The sequence below is a fragment of the Microtus ochrogaster genome, chromosome 15 (genome assembly GCF_000317375.1).
Source record: "Microtus ochrogaster isolate Prairie Vole_2 chromosome 15, MicOch1.0, whole genome shotgun sequence".
NCBI lineage: Eukaryota > Metazoa > Chordata > Mammalia > Rodentia > Cricetidae > Microtus > Microtus ochrogaster.
This window is the reverse complement of record NC_022017.1, coordinates 38,186,029-38,206,435: the sequence shown is the minus strand read 5'-3', so window position 1 is coordinate 38,206,435 and position 20,407 is coordinate 38,186,029. Positions and strand designations below refer to the sequence as shown.

The 20,407-nt window shown below is 48.1% G+C and overlaps 1 protein-coding gene across 8 annotated transcripts in view; it reads right to left on the bottom strand.

Moving 5' to 3' along the window:
- The window catches only part of Asap1 (ArfGAP with SH3 domain, ankyrin repeat and PH domain 1), a 287,931-nt gene extending 272,199 nt beyond the window's left edge, over positions 1-15,732 (bottom strand). For 5 of the 8 annotated variants that reach the window (XM_026782793.1, XM_026782794.1, XM_026782796.1 and 2 more), the window contains exon 1: positions 15,581-15,732. The gene's annotated coding sequence lies outside the window, so the exon portion shown is untranslated. The remainder of the gene's footprint in view (positions 1-15,580) is intronic. The other 3 variants (XM_026782795.1, XM_026782797.1, XM_026782798.1) reach the window with 1 other exon arrangement.
- Positions 15,733-20,407: the final 4,675 nt, after the last annotated feature.

The window sequence follows — 20,407 nt, the reverse complement described above, 5'->3', positions numbered from 1 at the left end:
AGGCGTAGACAGATGAACCAATGGGAGTTTGCTGGATGTTGGTCAGCCAGTATAACCAAGCAGTAAGTTTTGAGGTCAGAGAGTAACCCTGCCTCAAAACAAACAAACAAACAAACAAAAATAAATAAATAAATAAATAAATAAAGGTAGAACAGAGGAAGACATAGTGACATTGACCTCTGACTTCCCTACCCTGCACCACATGTGCACAAACACAAAATACATACTGCAAAACACTTTAAAAGGGGAAATAGACAAAATTAGTATTCTTTCCATTGAGATCCTGTGTTCTCCCAGTGTGCCTGCACACAGAGCCCAAAGGGTGCAGCGCAGCCCCTGCAGAAGGCTTTTCTACAGTACAGTTCACAGCTGACGTAGGGGATAACCACCACCAATTTCACCCCCAGTGTCTACACACACTGGCCCTGGTGACTCTCCTGTACCTGGGCAGTCCTTGTCCTCCTTGGCCACAAAACACCTTTCACTCCTAGTCAAAAGCCATTGTCTCTAGGAAACTCGGGATCCCTCTTTCAAGACCCCCACAGCACATCAGAAGTCACCTGGCCTTGTAAGCAGTTCACATGTCCTAACCCTGCAGATTAGGTGATAAAGATGTCTCCCCTCCCCCTAGAACACCCAGAAAGTTCTCACTAAGTGTTTCCAGTGCACAGCGTCTACAGAAATACCAGCGTCTACAGAAATTAGTGCCACACGTCAGCTGCAGTGAGACACATGTGATCATTTTCTTGTGCCTAGGCCAGATGCCCAGTCATTGTGATCATTTTTCACATAACCATGGTCATGACTGTCTTCGGCACCATCATCATTGTCATCAAGAATGATTGTTGTCTTCATTGTTATGGTTGTCCTTAACACCTTCAGCAGAAACAACACTGCCATCACCACCGTCATTGTCACTATCACCGCCACCACCATCATCGTCACCAACATCACTACCACATCATCACCACTGTCATCACCATATTAGTTCTCTAATGGACCATAATAAATCACCAACAACTGGATGTTTTAAAATAACAACAACAAAAAAAAAATGCATTCCTTCCTAATTCTAGAGGCCAGAAATCCAAAATCAAGATGTGGGCAGGGCCATGATCTCTTTGATGCTATTAGGAGGGAAACTTCCCTTCTTTTTTTCCTACTTTGTGACAGCTACCAGAAGTCCTAGCTGAGAGTCACATCTCCCCAGCTTCTGATGCATGCCCCAGGATTCCTTTTCCTCGTCATCTTCAAGGCTCTTTCTCTTCTCCCTCCCACCCCTTCCTGGTCATGCCATCCGATTAAACTCAGTGTCTTAGGTAGGGTTTCTATTGCTGTGATAAAAAACACCATGACCAAAAGCAACTTGGGAAGAAAAGGATTTATTCCATTTATAATCCCAGGTGCAGTTCATCACTGAGGGAAGTAAGGGCAAGAGCCTGGAGGCAGGAGCTGAAGCAGACACCATGGAGGAAGTTTGCTGACCACTTTGCTCTTCCTGGTTTGCTCAGTTTGTCTTCTGATACACTCCAGGACCACTCACCAAGGGGGAGCACAACCTACAATGGGCTGGGATCTCCCACACAGCATTAATTATGAATATACACTACAGGTGGATCCTATGGAGGCACTTTCTCAATTGTGGGCTCCTCCTCTCTGATGACTCTAACTTGCATGGAGTTGAAAAACTTGTGAGTTGTCACTGAGGACTAGAAAGACGTGTGCCCTGTGTTCAAGGCTTTTCATAAAACACAGAAGTCCAGCCCTCTTCCCAGTTTTCAACTTTAGCAAAGCACAGATTGCCAAACTCTAAGCTAAAGAGGAATAGAGAAAGAAGACATCATAAAAGACAAATGAGCCATCCGCTGCACTACGAAGGTGAGAACTCTGCCGAATGCACATTAAGGGTGCTGGGTCTGAAGTTGGTAAGACCCAACTGAGTCTTCTTTGCCTGGCCTTCCCCCTCCCTAAGCATGGGAGAGAGACTCATTAGGTGGGAAGGTGGCCCCGTCTGAAACTTGAACCTCAACTAGCAGTCAGTGGTTTAAAGAATGAACTAAGAGGCAAAAGCTGAGTTACGAAATGGCTGGGCAGTTTGTGGTAGCTTCATGGGAGCCTGGTGCAGGAACAGAGGGGCAGACAGAGGGGCTGCACATTGGATGCTGAGGTCCACTTATTCCTTTGTAGTTAGATGCGCAAAAGAGCAACAGAGAAAAAAACAACGAGGGATGAGCGTTCTGCAAGTTGCCTTTCTTCTCACCCAAGGAAGCCAGGATGAATACCAGGAAAACCACGTCACAGCTCCAGCTTTTGCCACAGGACCCTCTAGCTGCCAGTGTAGGTAGAGATGACAGGAAAGAAGAGAAGACACAGGCTTGCTTCCACTGGGGCTAGGAATAGTCCTCCCTGGGATGCAGACAGTGGTGGGACCAGGAAGCCACAAAAGCTACAGTCTTAGGTATTAGACAAAGGCATGACGCCGTCTTACCTAGACTTGAGTCATGGCTCCCTTCTTCACACCCCCATCCAATCAGTCCACACTACATCCACCCTTGTTGCTTATCCAACCATTCCCCTCTCTCTCTCTTCCTACCCACACTCTACCAGGGAACCCTAACTGGTATTGTCTCTCTTCCTTCTTGCCCTCACTCCCCCAATCTATGCAAACTCATGTACCCAGTGCCTTCATTCCAAGGGTGATTCTGCAGTTCTTACACCATAAGTTCTCAGTGTCATCAAGACAAAGATTAAGCTTCAGGATATGGCTCCTGCCATCCTCTCCAACCCCAAGGGAGCCTACTCAAAACATCAGAAGAATACAACCATCCTACATCCCTCACCGTCTCTAGGACAAACCATCAATTTCTACCATCAATATCCTTATACCTAAATGCCCCTTCCCTTCCTTCTGCTCCTTCCTAGCTAGTTCCCTATTACTGTTAAAGATTTAGCTTAAGGACTAGAGAGATGGCTCGGCACTTATGGGCTGCTTAAGCATAATTGGGATCCCAGCATTCATGAAGCAATCTTGGAATGGTTCTATGCAGACATACGCCTACACCCCGGCATTAAGGGGGACAGAGATGGGAGAATTGATGGAACTTGCTGGTTGCCAGCCTAGGTGAAGGGGGAAGAAAGTAAGTTCTGGGTTCAGTGAGAGACCCTGCCTCAAAGGAAAAAAGAATGAATGAAACAATATGATACCTGATGCCCTGTTTTGGCCTCCATATGTGCAGAGGCAGGTGCAGCCAGATACTCGCGTGTGCAAATAACACATCTCTCTCTTACACACACACACACACACACACACACACACACACACACACACACACACACACACCCTAGCGAAACATAATACTTAGCAATGATTCTCTGACCTTTCCTACAAGGCAGACCCAGACGCCTTTTTATAAGCATCCCAAGGTACTGTATGTGCCTGCATGATAGCACAAAGAACACTTATCACTGCTCTTTGTGAATGAATGTCTGCATTGACATGGAGGTCTCAGATGGTCAGAGACGGTGCTGATGCACAACACAACAGACGTACCCAGTAGGCACTTAATAAAGAAAGAGGTAGGAGAGAAAGAGAGGGACGGGGTGTCAAGTGTTATGGTACTCAAGAAGATAACTGCAGGCAGAAGGGTCTGAGAAGGCATCGCAGAGAAAGCGTATTTGAGTCATCCTCAGAGAGAAAGCAGCATCTGGGGAAGGCAGAGAGAGGGAAAGGAAAATTCAAGTGGAAAAGCGAAGGAGTGAGGACTCAGATGTACACAGTGTAGTGGAGACCTGCAGAGTGGCAACCGCAAGTTAAGTGAAAGACGAGACCTAAATGTCATATGACATGGCTAGCCATCAAGTGGTTAAGCTTTTCCTTTGTTTTTGTTTTTTGTTTGTTTTTTCAAGACAGGGTTTCTCTGTGGCTTTGAAGCCTGTCCTGGAACTAGTTCTTGTAGACCAGGCTGGCCTGAACTCACAGTGAACTCACAGTGGCTTGCCTCTACCTCTCAAGTGTTGGGATTAAAAGCAGGTGCCACCACAGCTCAGCTTAGTTTGGGGTTTTGTTTTGTTTGTTTTGAGACAGGATCTCACTATATAATCCTGGCTGGCCTTGAAATCATAGAGATCCATCTGCCCCTGCTTTTCAAATGCAGGAAATAAAGGCATGCATCAGCATATCCAACTGATTAAGATTTTTTTTTTGGAGTGGGGTGCTAACGGAGCAGATTATTATATATAATACATGTATATATTATATATAAAATGAACAAAATATTTAGTGTCTCATTCTTTCCGTCCTTTTGCTTTGACATCTTCGAAATGTTCCCCCTAAGTTAAGTACCATTCTCATTGTCCCAATGGCTGCATGAAACAGTTCATGGTAACACAAAATTTGTTGGTTTGTTTTGTTTGTGCCTGGCCTTAAGATCACTGTGTAGGCAAGAACGACCTCAAACTCCTTATCCTCTGCCCTCCATCTCCCAGTGCTAAGAGTACAAGCATGCCCCACTAAACCAAGTTGGAGAATGACCACTGGGTTTCATGCATGCCAAGGGGCGCTCTACCGACTGAGTTAGCCCCAGTCCTAAATTTCTTTCTTAAGAGGGGACAAGATCTTTCTCCAGTCCCACATCTTGCCAATTTTTCGTCATAAGGCATTGGCCAGAATTAAGTCATAAGCCCGTGCCTAATCCAATCACTGCCAAGGGGATAAGACCATGGTGATGACTGGCGCTTCCCTCAACTCCTGAGTAGTTCCTGGAATGTGACTTTTGAAGACCAGTGTTCTGTCAGCAAGAAAGAAGGGGAAATGATACCGAGCATGTACCACTTACTCACCTCCATGATACCTGCATCCGTGTTTTGAGACTTTGGGGATAGTTAATATTAAACTGCCAGCTCAACAAGAGCTATAATTTTCTAGTCATGCCATTGAGGGAATTTCTATTTTAAGTTAACTTAGGTGAGGAAACACACACTAAATTTGGACAGAACCATCCCATGGGCTACAGAAAGTGAGCTGAACATTCCCTTCTCTGAGCATTTGCCTCTCTCTGTGTAGTAACTATGTACCCACGTGGTCAGCGACGTCAAAGTTCCTGTGTTGCTTTTCTGGCTCGAGTGGACTGTCCCCTCAAAGTGTAACCTAAAGCGTTACTTATTTCTTTGTTTGTTTCGAGACAGGGTTTCTCTGTGTAACAGCTCTACCTGTCCTGAAGCTCGCTCTGTAGACCAGGCTGGCCTTAAGCTCACAGAGATCTGCCTGCCTCTGCCTCCCGAGTGTTGGGATTAAAGCAGTTACTTATTTCTCCTCAAGCACTGCTTTCAGCAACAGGAAAGCTAATTAATACAAGTTTCACTACTACAGCAGAATACTTGACTCTGGGAACTTAAGGAAACAAAAGGTATATGGAGCTCTTCAATTCTGAGTTCAGAAAACTTGTATCATCACATTTCTAGTGAGGGCCTTATGGTGGGTGGTACATGCTGGCTAGCAATGGTGACAGCATGTGTCAGAGCAAGCAGTCTCATTTCTGAGCCAGGAAGCAAAGATAACTGGGTGGAACCTGGCTGGCTCCCTTTGTAATAACCCTCTTGAGGCATGGCAGAAGTACATTCCCAGGGTAGCTCCCCATCCCATCCTCCTACCCTATCCTACCCCCACCTATTGTCCCTACAACCTCCCAACTCCTAAAAGTCCCACCGCCTCTCAAAAACACCACCCAGAGGCTCAGACCCTGGGGTACATAATTAAAGCCCATCCAAGCCGCCACAGCACACAGTGCAGTGCACAGAGATCCCACACCTCCACCCCTCTGCCAGGCTATTTTAGGCCTGAGGAAGTAACTGTCCTAGGAGAGGAAGCTTGCTAAAGGCTATTACGGGAAGGTCTCTAAAGACGCTGCTGTTTGAGTTTCCACATGAAGAGTTCCGTGATAGTGCGCGGGAGGGGGGGGGGACAGGAAACAGCAGGAACAACTGAATTCCAGAGGCAGCCCTGAAGAGGTTTACCTTTTTCTTTGAGCAAATAATGCTACACTTAGACCTTTTCCAAAATAACTGGGACACCCCTGCCACAGGATTTGACCCACTGTCTCTCAAACTGGACTCTCCTCCTCCTTCACTGCCACTAACAGAAATGCTACCCCAAATCAGGTGGCACCTCTCCCTTACCAAGGTCTCCCTGGAACGACATCTTGGGCCCTGTGAACTCAGGGCTGCTTTCTGCCAGTTCTTCTGTGGGGAGAGGGGAGGAACATGGATCCAACATTACATTACACCTTTCTCTTCACCTGCCTGCCAAGTACTTGGGTACATAGCTTCTAATCTGCCATCAGCAATCCTAATCTGGCACAAAGCAAAACATGGAAGAAAACTCTTCAAACTGATGGAGCTTCCCCATGCTTCCTTCCCCTAGGGATCGTGCAAATGAAGACTCCTGTCTCACTTTTGTCTTGAGCCAATCATGTGCCGGGAGCTCAGGCACTTTCCTTATATAGTGCGTATTTAACACCTTTTTTTTTAAAAAAAAAAAAATTCTGTGAGATTTCTCACTATTTACAGGAAGGGAAATGAAAGCTTAGGGAGGCAATGAGAAAGACTAAGGATGGCCTCTACAGGGTCATATGAGGAATCAGGACATGATTCACATCTCTCTTCAAAGGCAGGACCGTCTCTTACAGAGTGTGGGTGGGTACTGAGTTCAGATGGCCTTGGTTGGTCTTGCCATCTCCTAGCCATATGACCTTGAGGAAGCTAGCACATCTCAGTTATCCTGTGTGTGCAACAAGGGTAAACACCTTATCTCTTCAAAGGGTTATGATGAAGAGTGGAAGTTACAGAGAGAAATTGCTTAGGGCACTGCCAGACAGACCTACACACACACACACACACACACACACACACACACACGGAATAATATCTATCATCATTGCCTCCAAGTCCGGGGCTTCCCGTGGCATGATGAAGAATGTTGGGGTCCACTCACCCAATCACCATAGGCAAGAATAATGGCCTGCCCGAAGGACAGGCCTCTTAAACACATATAAAGAGCACCACTCAGAGGAGCAGGCTAAGAGAACTGGGGGCCAAAGCTCACTAAACGCAGTGATCCCACCCGTAATAGCTCTTGGTGGCAGGACATCACTCATTTGTAGAATCCCCGCAGAAGTCCCAAGAGCTAGCTCAGTTCCCCCAAATCCAACTGCTCACAGTACATCAAAGAGTGGCCCTTATTTGATTGGACAAGCTCTGAAACTAACCAATGAAGTCCCACTCTGCCTCACCATACTCTGGCAGGAAAGGTGGATCCGGGAAAGAGCTACTGTTCTGAGTCAGTATCAACCCCTAGACCAGTCTTAATTTAGTAAGTTTTTATACTCTTATGCCCTTTTTATGTCTTCTGTCTCTCCCCTCCCCTGTTTCTTCTTCGGAGACAGTTTCATTTCTCACCACTACCAGGCAACGCTAAACACTGATGGTCACACGATCCCTGAACCAGGTTCCCTCCTTAACCGGAAGTAAGTACCGACAGCAGATGAACCTAAGAGCAAGCTCAGTAAATACTTGCCATCTGGGGGCTGGAGAGATGGCTCAGAGGTTAAGAGCATTGCCTGCTCTGCCAAAGATCCTGAGTTCAATTCCCAGCAGCCACATGGTGGCTCACAACCATCTGTAATGGGGTCTGGTGCCCTCTTCTGGCCTGCAGGCATAGACATGGACAGAATATTGTACACATAATAAAAAATAAATAAATATAAAAAAATACTTGCCATCTAAATTCAACCTTTTTTTTCCTTTTGATATAGGTTTGCATGGAGCCCAGGCTATCTTCAAACTTGCTTTGTAGCTGAAGATGATCTCGAACTGTTCCTGCTTCGACCACCCAATGACATTATATGCGTACACCGTCACACCGAGTTTATAGAGTACTTCAGATTTAACCTGGAGCTTTACCCTTGCTAGAAAGACACCCTGCCCACTGCATCCTACCCCTGACGTCAACTGTTCATTGCTAATGGGCTCATATAGACCCTGCCTCTCTTTTCTTAGAATGGCAATTTTTACATCTTTGTGAATGTTCTTTCTTCTCCGGTCCTCTTAAGAAGCCTGAATGATCCAAGCCACCTGGTTCCAACTTGGTACCTACCAGAAGGAAGGAAAGCTGAGACCTCTTTACAAAGCCAGGACCCTGTAAAGGTCATGTCTTCTCTGAAGAGACGGCCCAAGCAATTTTTTCCATCTGTCTAGAGAAGTGGCAAGAGAGCCTTAGGACAATGGTTCTCCACTTTCCTAATGCTGTGAGCCTTTAATACAGTTCCTCATGTTGTGGTGATCCCCTCAACCATAAAATTATTTTCATTGTACTCCATAACTGTAATTTTACTGTTATGAATTTTAATGTAAATATCTGATATATAGGATATCTGATATTCGACCCCTGTAAAAGGATTGTTCCGCAACACCCCCCTTCCCCAAATAGGTTACAACCCACAGGTTGAGAACCACTGTCTTGCGACCTGGAGCAAGGGGGGGGGGGGGGGAGTTTTCATGATTCCCATGAAAATACTCAACACTCTGGGTATGGAAAGCTTCTTATACCAAGAGTCCAGTGATTAAAAGTTCATCCCAGAAGCTCTGGCAGAAATAGTCAAGGACCCACGAAAGCTTTAGGGCTGCCGCAGAAGCATAAAGCCACTGTGTAGAGAAAGACACTTCTGATACACAGGATAGGTGAGGTCCTCCTGGAGTACAAACCACCACATCCCCAAACCAGACACACCACAATAGAAAAAGTAGCTAATCCAGAGTGGGCATCTCAGGTCAGTCTGAAAGTGAACGTCAGCATGTTTGAAACGCTATAAAACAGATAAGAAGCCCTAAGGAGGGAGAAGGATCCAGGCTAAAAGACAAGGGTGATTTGAACAAAAAGCACTCTTTAGTTTGGGCCATCTTCCTAGCCCTTCAAGGATGACTTGAGCCAGGCGATGGGGGCGCACGCCTTTAATCCCAGCACTCGGGAGGCAGAGGCAGGCGGATCTCTGTGAGTTCGAGACCAGCCTGGTCTACAGAGCTAGTTCCAGGACAGGCTCCAAAGCCACAGAGAAACCCTGTCTCGAAAAACCAAAAAAAAAAAAAAAAAAAAAAGGATGACTTGAAAAGGAACCAAAACGAATTTCTAGAAGTGACATGAGCAGTCATTAAAACTGAAAACTTCAGGATGCAATATTCTACAAGTAAAGCAGCAGAGCTGGCCAGTGTGAGCCGGTGGACCTGACTCTGCCTCCTCTGCTCAGCACCGCATGGAACAATGGCATCCCACCAATCCCCTTCAAAAAGTTCTGGGAGAGACAACCCAGTGAGTAGTTTCCCTAAAGAAGGCAGCAACAAAGCCACTGTAGGGATCCCTCTCATGCTCTCCCTATGTTATATATCGGTCAAGTCTAGATAGTTAGTGCATATTAGAAGGGGTAGCTGGGTCAGGGGCGGAGCCCTGAATCTACTGGACCATTCCCTCTGACCATCCTGCTTCATTGACAGTGTCAGAACTCAGGGGACAACTACAAAGTCTGACAAAGCAACCTTTTTAAATTCTACCCCAAAAGAAAAACAGAGCCTCAGTGAAACCTGCACGCCAGATATTCCACACATGCAGGATTTTATGAAGGCAGAGGGGCTCTGACCAAAACTTCATGCTCAGCTTCGACCAGGGAAGGGCGGGCATTCTCAGACCAGGTACAGTTACCCTCTTGACTGTCCTGCCCATGGAGATCCACCAGAGTCTCCCTCTGCAGGACTCCTGCCATGCCTGGAGGAAGTGGGTGAGGTGTGCTCTTCTTCATCCCAAACCAGACTCCAACTGGGCCCCCCCCCCAGGCGAGGATGAACCTGCTCACTCCTGGAGTGCACCTTCACACTTCCTGGCTGGAGGCAGAGGAAGAAGAGAAAACTCCAGAAATACTACCAGACTCTTGGAGTTTCTGGGGGAGGGGGAGGGGTATATCAGGGATGAAGGAGAGCCTCAGCTAGCCAACAACCTGCATCCTGGCACGCTGGGGGCCAGAGGAGCTAATGTGGATCTCCAGAGTGCTTGCACGATCTCAGGAAAAGTGTCTAGTTTCCAGGAGTATTTGGCACAGGAGCCCATTTTCTCTTAACTGAAAGCCTGCTGAAATCTGGTCCTAATTACCTTCTACCAGCAACGTGGCTGCACGACACATCATGGCTGAGTCCCTTGCTTCCAGACAATAAGGCCACCTACCCATGCACCACTAGCAAGCTGGGTCCTCTGTTTGTGTTTCCCCTAAGGCTTCAGGCATATTTGTCCTGATCTAACACAGGACCTTTTCTGACCCCTCTTGTGTCTTTGGGAACAGGGCTGGCTCCTGCTGCGGACACTAGCTATGACTTCAAAATCAAGGTTTTTAGCTATTCGTGAAGTGCTGAGAAACAAGTCATAAACCAATTTTCAACGAGAGGAACAGTCCCCTGCCCCCAGCTATCCATTTTGGGGAGAGGGGGTGAGGATAGGTCAGCTGGGAGGACTCTCATGGCTGACAATTTAATTCACCGTTGAGGCGGAATAAGAAGGAAATCATCAGGTCAGGCCTAACTCCCCAAAGCAGAGTACAGAGGAAGGACTAAACATTTATCACTAGTGTCACAGGAAATGTCTCTGACCTGCCTTACTTGCTGGGTTAGCAACCTCTCCCCTGACCACCCGCAGCACCTCCCCTACCAACCCCAGAGGTATCCTGGGAACATGCTCAGTTACATGGCAAAAAGGATTGAGGGCTGAAGACAGAAGCAATGTCATCACCAGCCCATCTTGTAAGGACAGTGGGGCTGGAGATGTTGACGCTTGCCTAGCAGGCTGAAGTCCCGGGTTCTAGCCACAGCATTCCATATTCATGGTGACGTACACTCATAATGCCAACTGTAGTCCTCGAATTTGTAGAACAGAAGCAGGAACATTAAAAGTCCAAGGTCAGCCTCAGCTACATAGGGGTTCAAGGCTAGCCTTGGCTAGGGAGAAAACAAACCTAGGGACAGCAGCTGAAATTACAGGCACAGCTCAAGGCAAACACTTAAAGGGTCCTTAAGAGTAGGAGAGATAATCAAAAGCATGAGTCAAGATGGCAGCAGGAAAACTAGCGCGGACATGGCTGACTTGGAGAGCATGAGCCCAAGCACACAGGGGGCTTCTAAGGCTGGAAAAAGGAGAAAATAAAAGAAAAGGAAAGGAAAGTTCTCTTTAGAGCAGTGATTCTCGGCCTTCCTAATGCTCGGTCTCAAAGAGGTTGAGACCCTCAGGTTGAGAACCACTGCTCTAGGACTTCCATTGATTTGAGAACACCAAGGCAATTTGCAGACCTCCAGAGATTTAAGATGGTAAAATTCTGTCGGCTGACCTATGCCATTTCTTTTATTACTGCAGCAACAGATAAACTAATATACTATCACTACCTTTACCTTAAAAAAATACCATTTTTATTTACATGCTTATCGCTTTAATCGATAAGAACCACTGACATGTAAATGGATCTTACATTTGCTTTTAGTATTTTCTATGTCATCGAGCCAGTCCAAATGTTTCATAGGCATAAGGTATGAAGAAAAGATAAGTTCAGAAGAGCAGGATGATTGAGGATTCTCAAGGATCCAAGAGTGGTCCAGGAACTTAGAGGCATCTTTCAGAAGATAAAGACATGGATGCATTTTAAAAGATAAATGGGAGCCAGCCAACAAGAGAGAAAGAATACACCAGGCAGGGAATATCACAAAAAAGGCTCAGAGAAATGACCCAGCAGATGGATAGCAATAAACACCCCAGGGGCTCAACATCAGGCTGACAACAATGTCTCCACCCTTGGCATTTTTGTCTTCTCTTAGTTTAAGGTCTTGTGCCCTCCTATCTGCCTGAGACTTTCCTATGGATGCCAGTCTCGGCACAGTCAGTACCCAGTTTTTTTTCACCACAAACCTAACTCCTTTTACATTCTCCCTTATCTGCAATTTGATGCTACCATTCCTCAAGCTGCCTGAGATAGATCCAAAGACTCAGGTTTGAGTCCTCTGCCCACCCCCAACCATCCCACATCATCTCTATGTAATCCATCATGTATAAATTCTACCTCCAAGTCCTGACTGGGACCCACTAACTCCTTCTCACCCCCACTCCACCACTCTGGTCTATAGCACCACCGACTGACTTCCTGGAATAGCAAAAGGTGTCCTGATGCAGCTTTGCTACATCTGTTCTTTGCTCTCTATGACCCCCCTCTTCATTAAGCAGTCTCTTAAAATGTCAGTCAGATTCAACTTTTAAGCCTCAACTCATTAACGCTCCCTTTAGTGATGGGAGGATTTCCAAGCTGTGTGAACTCGGCTCTATCATACTCTTCAGCCCCACCTTTTACCGTTCTCCTCATTGCTCCTGACTCGGCTCACTTCCTGGAATACTTGGAGCCCTCCTGATTCCTACCCATCTCCTCGGAATGTCCTTCTCCCACATCTTTTCAGTCTAGCTACTTCTTTCTCTGCTTTCCAACCTCAGACCTGACTTTCCCTGGTAAATCAAGAGCCAACACTGTATTCCCATCCTCGGTTTCATTCTTGTGATTTCCTGGGAGAACTTACATCCTTCAAGTTCTCAGGCCTTAGAAGCTACCAGCTTCTTCCCAGATGCCTTTCTCCTCCAGTGTGATGCAAGTTCCGGGAGGGTGGGGTCCCATCTCGCTCCTTCCAGTACTACAAGAACTCCATGCAAGGCTTTGTGTAGAGCGGGTGCTCGATGCATGGTTGTGGGATGGATTAATCAAACGAAAGAATATAATCCCGACAATGAAAGATGGGTCTAAAAATAAGAGGCCTTGAGAACAGGGTGCTATTCATCTTTGCATGATTAGTACCTCCCACAATGGAGCCAGTTAGCAAATGTTTACTGGATACAAGAAAGAATGACTCAATCCAGATGAATCTGAGAAAGGCTGTCCTTTCTGGGAAAGGTTCCCAAGGAGTCCCCTCTTTGGGGAAACACTCGTGTGTGTGTGTGTGTGTGTGTGTGTGTGTGTGTGTGTGTGTGTGTGCCCGCGCGTGTGTGTGTCTGCATGCACATACCCATGAGCAAACACTGGGGTCAGACAGGGTCTCTCACTGTACCTAGAGAGTGCAAGCTCAGGCAATCACAGAGCTGAGTTAGAATGCCTGGCTTTTTACACGAGTTCCAGAGATTTGAACTCAGATCTGTATGCTTGTACAGCCAACACTCTTCTCAGTGGCGCCATCTCCCCAAGGCTTCCTTGGTCCTTCTTAGGAGGAAACAAGTGCAGAGCATGCAAGTGCTCAAAAAGTACTCGACGTCACTGTCAGCATTGCCCATGCAGAAATCACATGGGCAGACTGCTAGCAAAGACCTCTGGGACCTACGCAAGACACACCAGTGAGAGAAAAAGAACAGGGGAAGAGACAAAGAAGAGGGGTAAGGAAGATCCCATCACAAACAACCGAGACCGTAGTAGGGAAAACGCACCAACAGCACAGGTTAAGCGGGGAGTTCTCTTTTTCCTCTTGACCACAGCCACCTGGTACAACACGGAGCAGGCAGCTGGGAGGAGGGTCTGGACCAGGAGGGCTCAGTGAATGCACACATTCATCTCTGGGCCTGCAAGGCTTCCATTGGTTTTGAAAAAATCTGGCTTGCTGTGGGTGGGGAGGACTGGAGAGGTGTAAGGAATTTCAATTTCCTTCACCAAATGGCAAGCCTGTGAGAAAGTCCTTGCTCTCCGACATTATCACATACTAAAAATGTTCACGAGGAGGAAAATAAGTGGGCTGCTCAGCTCACAGCAAGAGGAGGATTCAAAAGTAAGACTCCGGAAAATCTCACAGCACAATTCTGTGTCAAGACACTGCCCTTTTGGAGCTTGGGAGTTTGTATGTTTTCAACAAAAAGGAGAGAGTAGAGAAAAGCAATCCCCCATATAATAACCACAATTGTATATTTCAAATCTGTTTGATAGCTGGATCCCAAATTCACTTGCACCAGTGAACAGGGGAAGTTGGGTAATATTTAAATTTCTTTTAGCTTTTAAAACCAGCATACAAGGTACTAAAAATCATTATGCATTTTTCAATAGGGTAATTTAAAAAAAAAAAAGCCTTATCACAAAATACGTTCTTTCGGATAACTGCGTATCTCAAAAACAGCCGCAATAACAGATAAGCGACCAAGAGAAGGTGCTAAGGCGGCGAAAGTTGAAAGGCACAGCTCCACAGCTGGCTCCTAGCTGGGAGATCATAATCTGACACAGACAGAGCGGCCTAGCCCTGGAGTTTTGAGAACTGGAAGCTAGCTGCTCCTGGCTAGGCCACCAAGTGGTCACGTGCCCTCTGACAAGACAGGTAACCTGTTTGAACCGCTTCCATTCCAAATGAACAAAAAGTGGAAACAGTTGTTTTCTGAGTTTTTTTTTTCTTCTCTATAGGACAACCCCCACCCCCCACTATACTCCCCCCACCCCGCCAATGGCCCTACACAGGGGCCTTTCAATGGCCCGGCAAGAAGATCTGGCTGCCACTCAGGATAGAACAGACGTGAAACTGGCTTAAAAATTTAATTCTGTGACTTACAATCTCAAAACATTACTCAGCAATCCCGTACCACCGCTATCCCAGAATCAGTTCTGCTAAGACAACCTGATGGAGTAGATGAACAAAAAACAAAGTGGTCTTTTGGAACTGTACAGCTAAGACTAAGGTCAAGTTAACGATGGTCTAGACTTGGCTAACCCTCTCCCTGATTTAAAAAAAGAAAAAAGACCCCGCCTTATGAGGGCAGGAGATGATGGATCAAACAACAGAAAAGCAGATACCAGGGAGTTTCTTTTTTGTCTTTCAAACTTACTGTTGCTCTCAAAAAGCAGCAGGTCCCCCAAATGGTACAAGCAGAAAATACAAGGTACTTCTCGGCTCCCAAGTGGGATTACCAACCCCCTTCGATTTCTTTTGCTTTAAGAAAGTGGTCTGGGGCCTGCTTGGCAGCGCCATGTCCAGGCCGGGTCCCGCGGAACTTTCCTCCGCTGCGGCGGAGACAATGCGGCGGTGGGTGCCCGCGCCTTCAAGCGTGGCGGGGAGAGAGCCCCGGAGTACCGGGAAAGTGCCCGGGAGACGGAAAAGAGCGCCCCAGTGGGCCGGGAGAGCGCCTGAGAAGAAAAGGAGAGAGCCCCAACCGGAGGGGAGAGTGCCCAGGAGGACCTGGAAAGCGCCCCCACGGACCGGGAGAGCGCCCCGGCGGCTGTCCGGACCTTGTCCAGGAACCGGAGCATTGCGCCTAAGGCGCATCCCCCCCTAACTCGGGTCGCCTCCGCAGAGCAGGAGAACGCGCGCTCCAGAGCTGCGGATGCGGAGCCCCTGGGCGGCCTGGCCAGCCCCGCAGAGCCGGCCGCTCGCCCCACACGCCCCCAGACCCCGGGGGTAGTGCACTCCGGGAGGACAGGGACATCCGGAGCCCGCAGGGGTGCGGGTGGCCGTGCAACTCCCCACCGCGCCCGTCCCGCCTCCCCGTCGCCTTGCCACTCACCGGGACCGGGCGGGCCGCTGGGCATTATTCCATCACGGGCGCGGCGGGGCCGGGCGAGGCGCGGGAGCCGAGCGCGGCGCAGGAAGGGGCGGGCGACCATGTGCCGAGGGGGAGGAGGCCGGCGACGCGAGCCGCTCGCTCGATCCCGCTCGGCGGTGGCGGGCGCGGGCTGCAGGAAATCCAAACACTTCGGCAGGAAATCGGAATCCTGACTAAGCACTCCGGGCCGGCGGCTGCCCCGCGCCGGGGGCTCCCGCCGCCTTTAACCCTTGGCCCGCCGGCAAACTGCAGGGCGCCCGAGTAGGACACCACAGGGGATGCGTAGGGTGCGCCTCGTCCTTGCCCACAGAGGGCAGGGGTGGGGCTAGTCAGCAGAAAACCTTGGCCTTGAAGTGGGGCTTGCTAAAACTGGGATACCCGGAGAGGACCGTAGCCCCTCTTCCATCCTGCCGAGCATGGCTTTGCAATCTCTCCTGACTTCTCCCTGTCCACTTTTACCGGTTCCTTTCTGTCCATTTCTCTCTTTTTGCCCAGTGCCTGGAAGCAGAACCTTTGGGGTCAGGATAGCACAGGGATGATCTAGCTAGTATAAGGGGATTTCGATGTCTGAACCCAGGTTGGAGAATGGCCTTTTCCTTTCTCCTGCAAATGATACTTCCTTGAACCCCAGCTTCTCAAATAAAAAAGGAGTGTTTGTAGACTTAATTTGGAAACCAGATGCTTAGACTGGCGCGTCGGAAACATCAATGATAGCCATGCTTGGCCTTAATATGGCTATCTACAGACCTCAGGGGAAGAAGGTTTCTGACTTATGGGATGTGTGTTCTGCGTATCTATGTGACCTACACTGCTGGTGATAGGTCTGGCCTTAGTGTATCGGTTTCCCCCTCATCACTGAGTGATTTTTTTTTCCTTGGGGTCTTCTAGAAACTGTTGTCTGAAGAAAAGGTCAGTGGCTGCGCAGATCCCCTTCTGGTGAAATCTGAAACTCTCCAGGCCTCACAAAATTTGAGATTTTGTTCTTAACGGGAGGGCGGGGGACTCGTGGGAGGGCATGTTACTAAACCTTGAGATGCTCCAGGAGGTTTAGGAAAACCAGCCTGGAAGTCTGGGCGGCCTTTGGGAGTGATTCATTGTGGTTTCCCGAGGAAATGCCACTTTTTTTTTTCCACCTGGAGGCCTGCTTGGTGGTTTTCCTTAAGTGTTTCAGATTCCTCTGAAACCCAGACTTACAGGAAGGACCCACATGTGGATAAGTGAGAACAGAAAAGAACATGCTGGGAACTGAAACTTGGGTACCAACTCATCTCCAAAGGAAGAACAGGCATGCACTTTGCACCCCAAATCCAAGTCTTTTCTCCAAGTCTTTCTGTGGTCACAGATCACAGGAGACGCTCCAAGCTGGGCATCAGGAGCCCAGGGTCCTGCCTTTCACAGCTATCATCCTTTGGAAAAGACCTTCTACCCAACTGAGGTTGGCAGATAGATCATAGTGCAGAAATGGGGTCCTCAGAGTTTCCCCTAACCATGTGATCTTCCTGTGTCTGGCCCACCCTCACTGCCCCCTCTCCCAGCGTTCCATCCCTGGTTCTATGGCTTCGTAATTCTTGTCACCATCTTATCTTTCTGGATGCTGACTTATTTCCCTACGGCTAAGCTGCATTACAGCAGTGTTCTTGACTGTCGCTGTTGTTCCGTGCAACACAGGAGCCCCTCAATAAACACATGCCAGAGCGAGGGGTGAATGGGGGCAAAGTCTGGAGATCCATCCCCATCTCCCATCCAAGCAAGGCAATTCACCCTGTCCCTCCACTCCGTGAATCTTTCACTCAGAGACTTGACGTGGGATGGAAGAAGTGCCAGCGGGTTCTGCTAATGGTCCTGGGACAAGAACACTGGGAGTAATTAAGACTGTCAGCTGAGGTCTCTGTGGTCTCATTGGCACATCACCGGTTAATTATTCCCTCCTCTGTGCTTCCCCGGCTTCTCTGTTCATTACAGGCCTTACAGATTGGGCCAGGGCATGGTGGCACATGCCTGTGATCGCAGCACTTGGGTGAATGAGGTGTTCAAGGTCATGTTCGGGTACGCAGAGAACTTGAGCCTAGTCTGAGATACACGAGACCTAGTTTCAAAAACCAAAGACTTTACTTACTGCATTAGATGTTCATATTAGATGACTAGCCTTTCTTCAATGAAACGAAGGGAAGGGACCACATTTATTGACCACTTACTCTAAGCAAGACCTTTAGAGCAAGGTGAATGCAATCCATTTAATATTGGTCACGGGACTCAATAGTTTCTGGGCACTGATTTGGACAGATGTTCTTGTTCTCCAAAAAAGACAGGCAAGAAGTTCCGTCGAGAGGATTGAGAAGTAAGGTCTCATCAGGGTGTGTTATGGGACTGTATAGACCATGGATTGGGGTAGGGGTATAAAGAAGTTGAACAACACTTCCAGGAAGTGATGGGAGCCCCTAAAGTAAGCAGAACAATGAATGCATGTTTAGGTGACAGTTGCCTCTAACAACCTGGACCCACCTCTAACAACATCCGCAGCAGCGATATGGTGCCCTCTGTCCCCCTCAGACACACAGCTCGTCACTTGGCGTTTCTCTTGCCCTACCAAAATGTACCCAACAATTCTAGGACAATCCTCCAACCCGTAAGGGGATAAAGGCCTCTGTTCTCTAATGGGGAAGACACGTGAAATGCTTTCAAGATCATTCCTCGGGGGAATCAGCATGGGGCTGAGTCCAGTGGGCCCAGAAGTTACAGCACTAACCCATTTATGTGCTACTCACCTCCCTTTCTCACTTCCTCCATTGTTCTTCCTGGAATCACCTCCTGGATAAAGTAGCCACACCTAATTCCTTGTCTCCAGGTTTGTTTCTGGGAAAACACAGTTCAGAACAACGTTCATCTATGGATTCATGGATACTGACTGAGCCAAGACAACATGAACAGGTCTCATAGTTGGGTAATTCTAGAAGATTCTGCAAGATCAGATGAAATGATACACGTTCAGAACAGAAATAAATAAGACTGAAACTCTTTTGCGCTATTTTAGAGTTAAGAAAACTGAGGGACCTGAACGTTGAGTAATTTGCCCAAAGCCAAGAATTGAGTGAATGGAGGCACTCTGGACTCCAGACTCTTTGCTCCCCCATACTGCCTTTCATGGTGGTTGAAGCTGTGGGTACAAACTGTAGCTGAATTGCCTTAAAGAGTAGGAAGAGGGAAACAGAAAAGGACCAGGGGTCCAGGGAAGAAATTCCTCCCAGAGAGAGAGGAGGTGGCCAACATTCATAAATATCCCAGAAAATTGAGTTCAGTGAGGACTGCAAGGTGAGTACCCATTGCATCGGACAGTTAGCAAGGGTGGTAACTTTTACCAAGGCTGTGTGGATGGACGGAAGGGATCGGAAGCCAGATTGCAGTGGGTTGGGGAGCGAGTGGGAGACTGCAAGTGTAGACAACTCTTCTGAGAAATGTGGCTGTCTAGCAAGTGGGAGGCGAGGGTGGAGACTTCTCAAAGATGGCCAGGCGGGCCAGCATCTGTGGGTGATGGGAGGGTTCTGTCGGAGTGGTAGCGGTTGCCGAGGCAGAACTGGGCCCTCATGGAGGAGAGAGGGGTGGGGGCAGGCTTCTGAACTACTCAAGAGACACTTTGTCCACTGGAGGGGCAGGCCAGCTGGTAAGATTCAAAGCATCAGGAATTTACCCTGGTTTCGTAGACTAGGTGGGTCCTTAAAGCTCCCCTAGCTGAATTCCTTATGAAATTCATGATTTGGACAATCAAATGTAGATGATATAAAGTGCCTGCAGCCTCATGACTGGAAAACGGAATCAGAAGCTATTTTGGCCCTAAGTATGTTAGTGAAGGCGGAGCGGCAAAGCTGAGCAAAGAGTCAGGAGACAGCTGGGCATTGTATGTTGGCTAAAGGGGGTGCAGGGCATACTAGGAGGGACAATGGTGCTCACCTGTGTGGAGAAGGAGGAGGAGGGTGGTATTTTTAACCATCCTAAAGAGCATGAAGGAGAAGGTTCCGAGGAGAAAGATAATGAGTTCCTGTTTGTGCTTAGCACAGACAAGGCAGTGTGGGTGTGGGTAAGAGTCTGAGGCTTTGCCGAGCTGGGGTAGGGGCCAGGCTTGAGGGTGGAGGGAGGGGGAGGTAGAGGAGCCTGCACAGTTGGTGAGAGGGGGAGTTCGCACCTAAAAAGGCAACGCCCTACACCAGCTTCTCACTGCCTTGCTTTGCACTGATTTCTCCAGTGCTGGGTCTCATTTCTGGAACCGTTGGACCAGTTCATTCCTTATTGAAAGGGGCTTCTCCTAGATTGTAGAATGTGGAACAGCATTTCTGGTTGCAGCCTACTGGATGTCAGCAACAAAACCCAGTCAGAAGAACCAAAACTATCGCTAGACGTTACCCAATGTCTCCTGGCAGCAAACCTGCCTGCCAGTCAGAATCGCTATTCTATCGCCCTATTTTCCCCTCAAATGACCTTAGAATTGTTACAAGGTGAGCACTGTGGGAACTGCGGAGATGGCCCCATCAGTAAAGTGTTTGCTGCTCAAGCACAGGGCCTGAGTTTGATCTCCAGCACCCATGTAAAAAGCCTTCCTGTCATTCAAGAGCTAGAGAGGCAGAGACAGGAAGATGCCTGGATCTGCTGGCTAGCAGTTTAGCATAACTGGTGACCTCCAGGTTCAGTGAGAGCCTGTTTTAACAACTGTAATGACAATGCTGTAGAGAGAGAATGAAAAAGACATTTATGCCATCCTCTGGTTTACACACACACACACACACACACACACACACA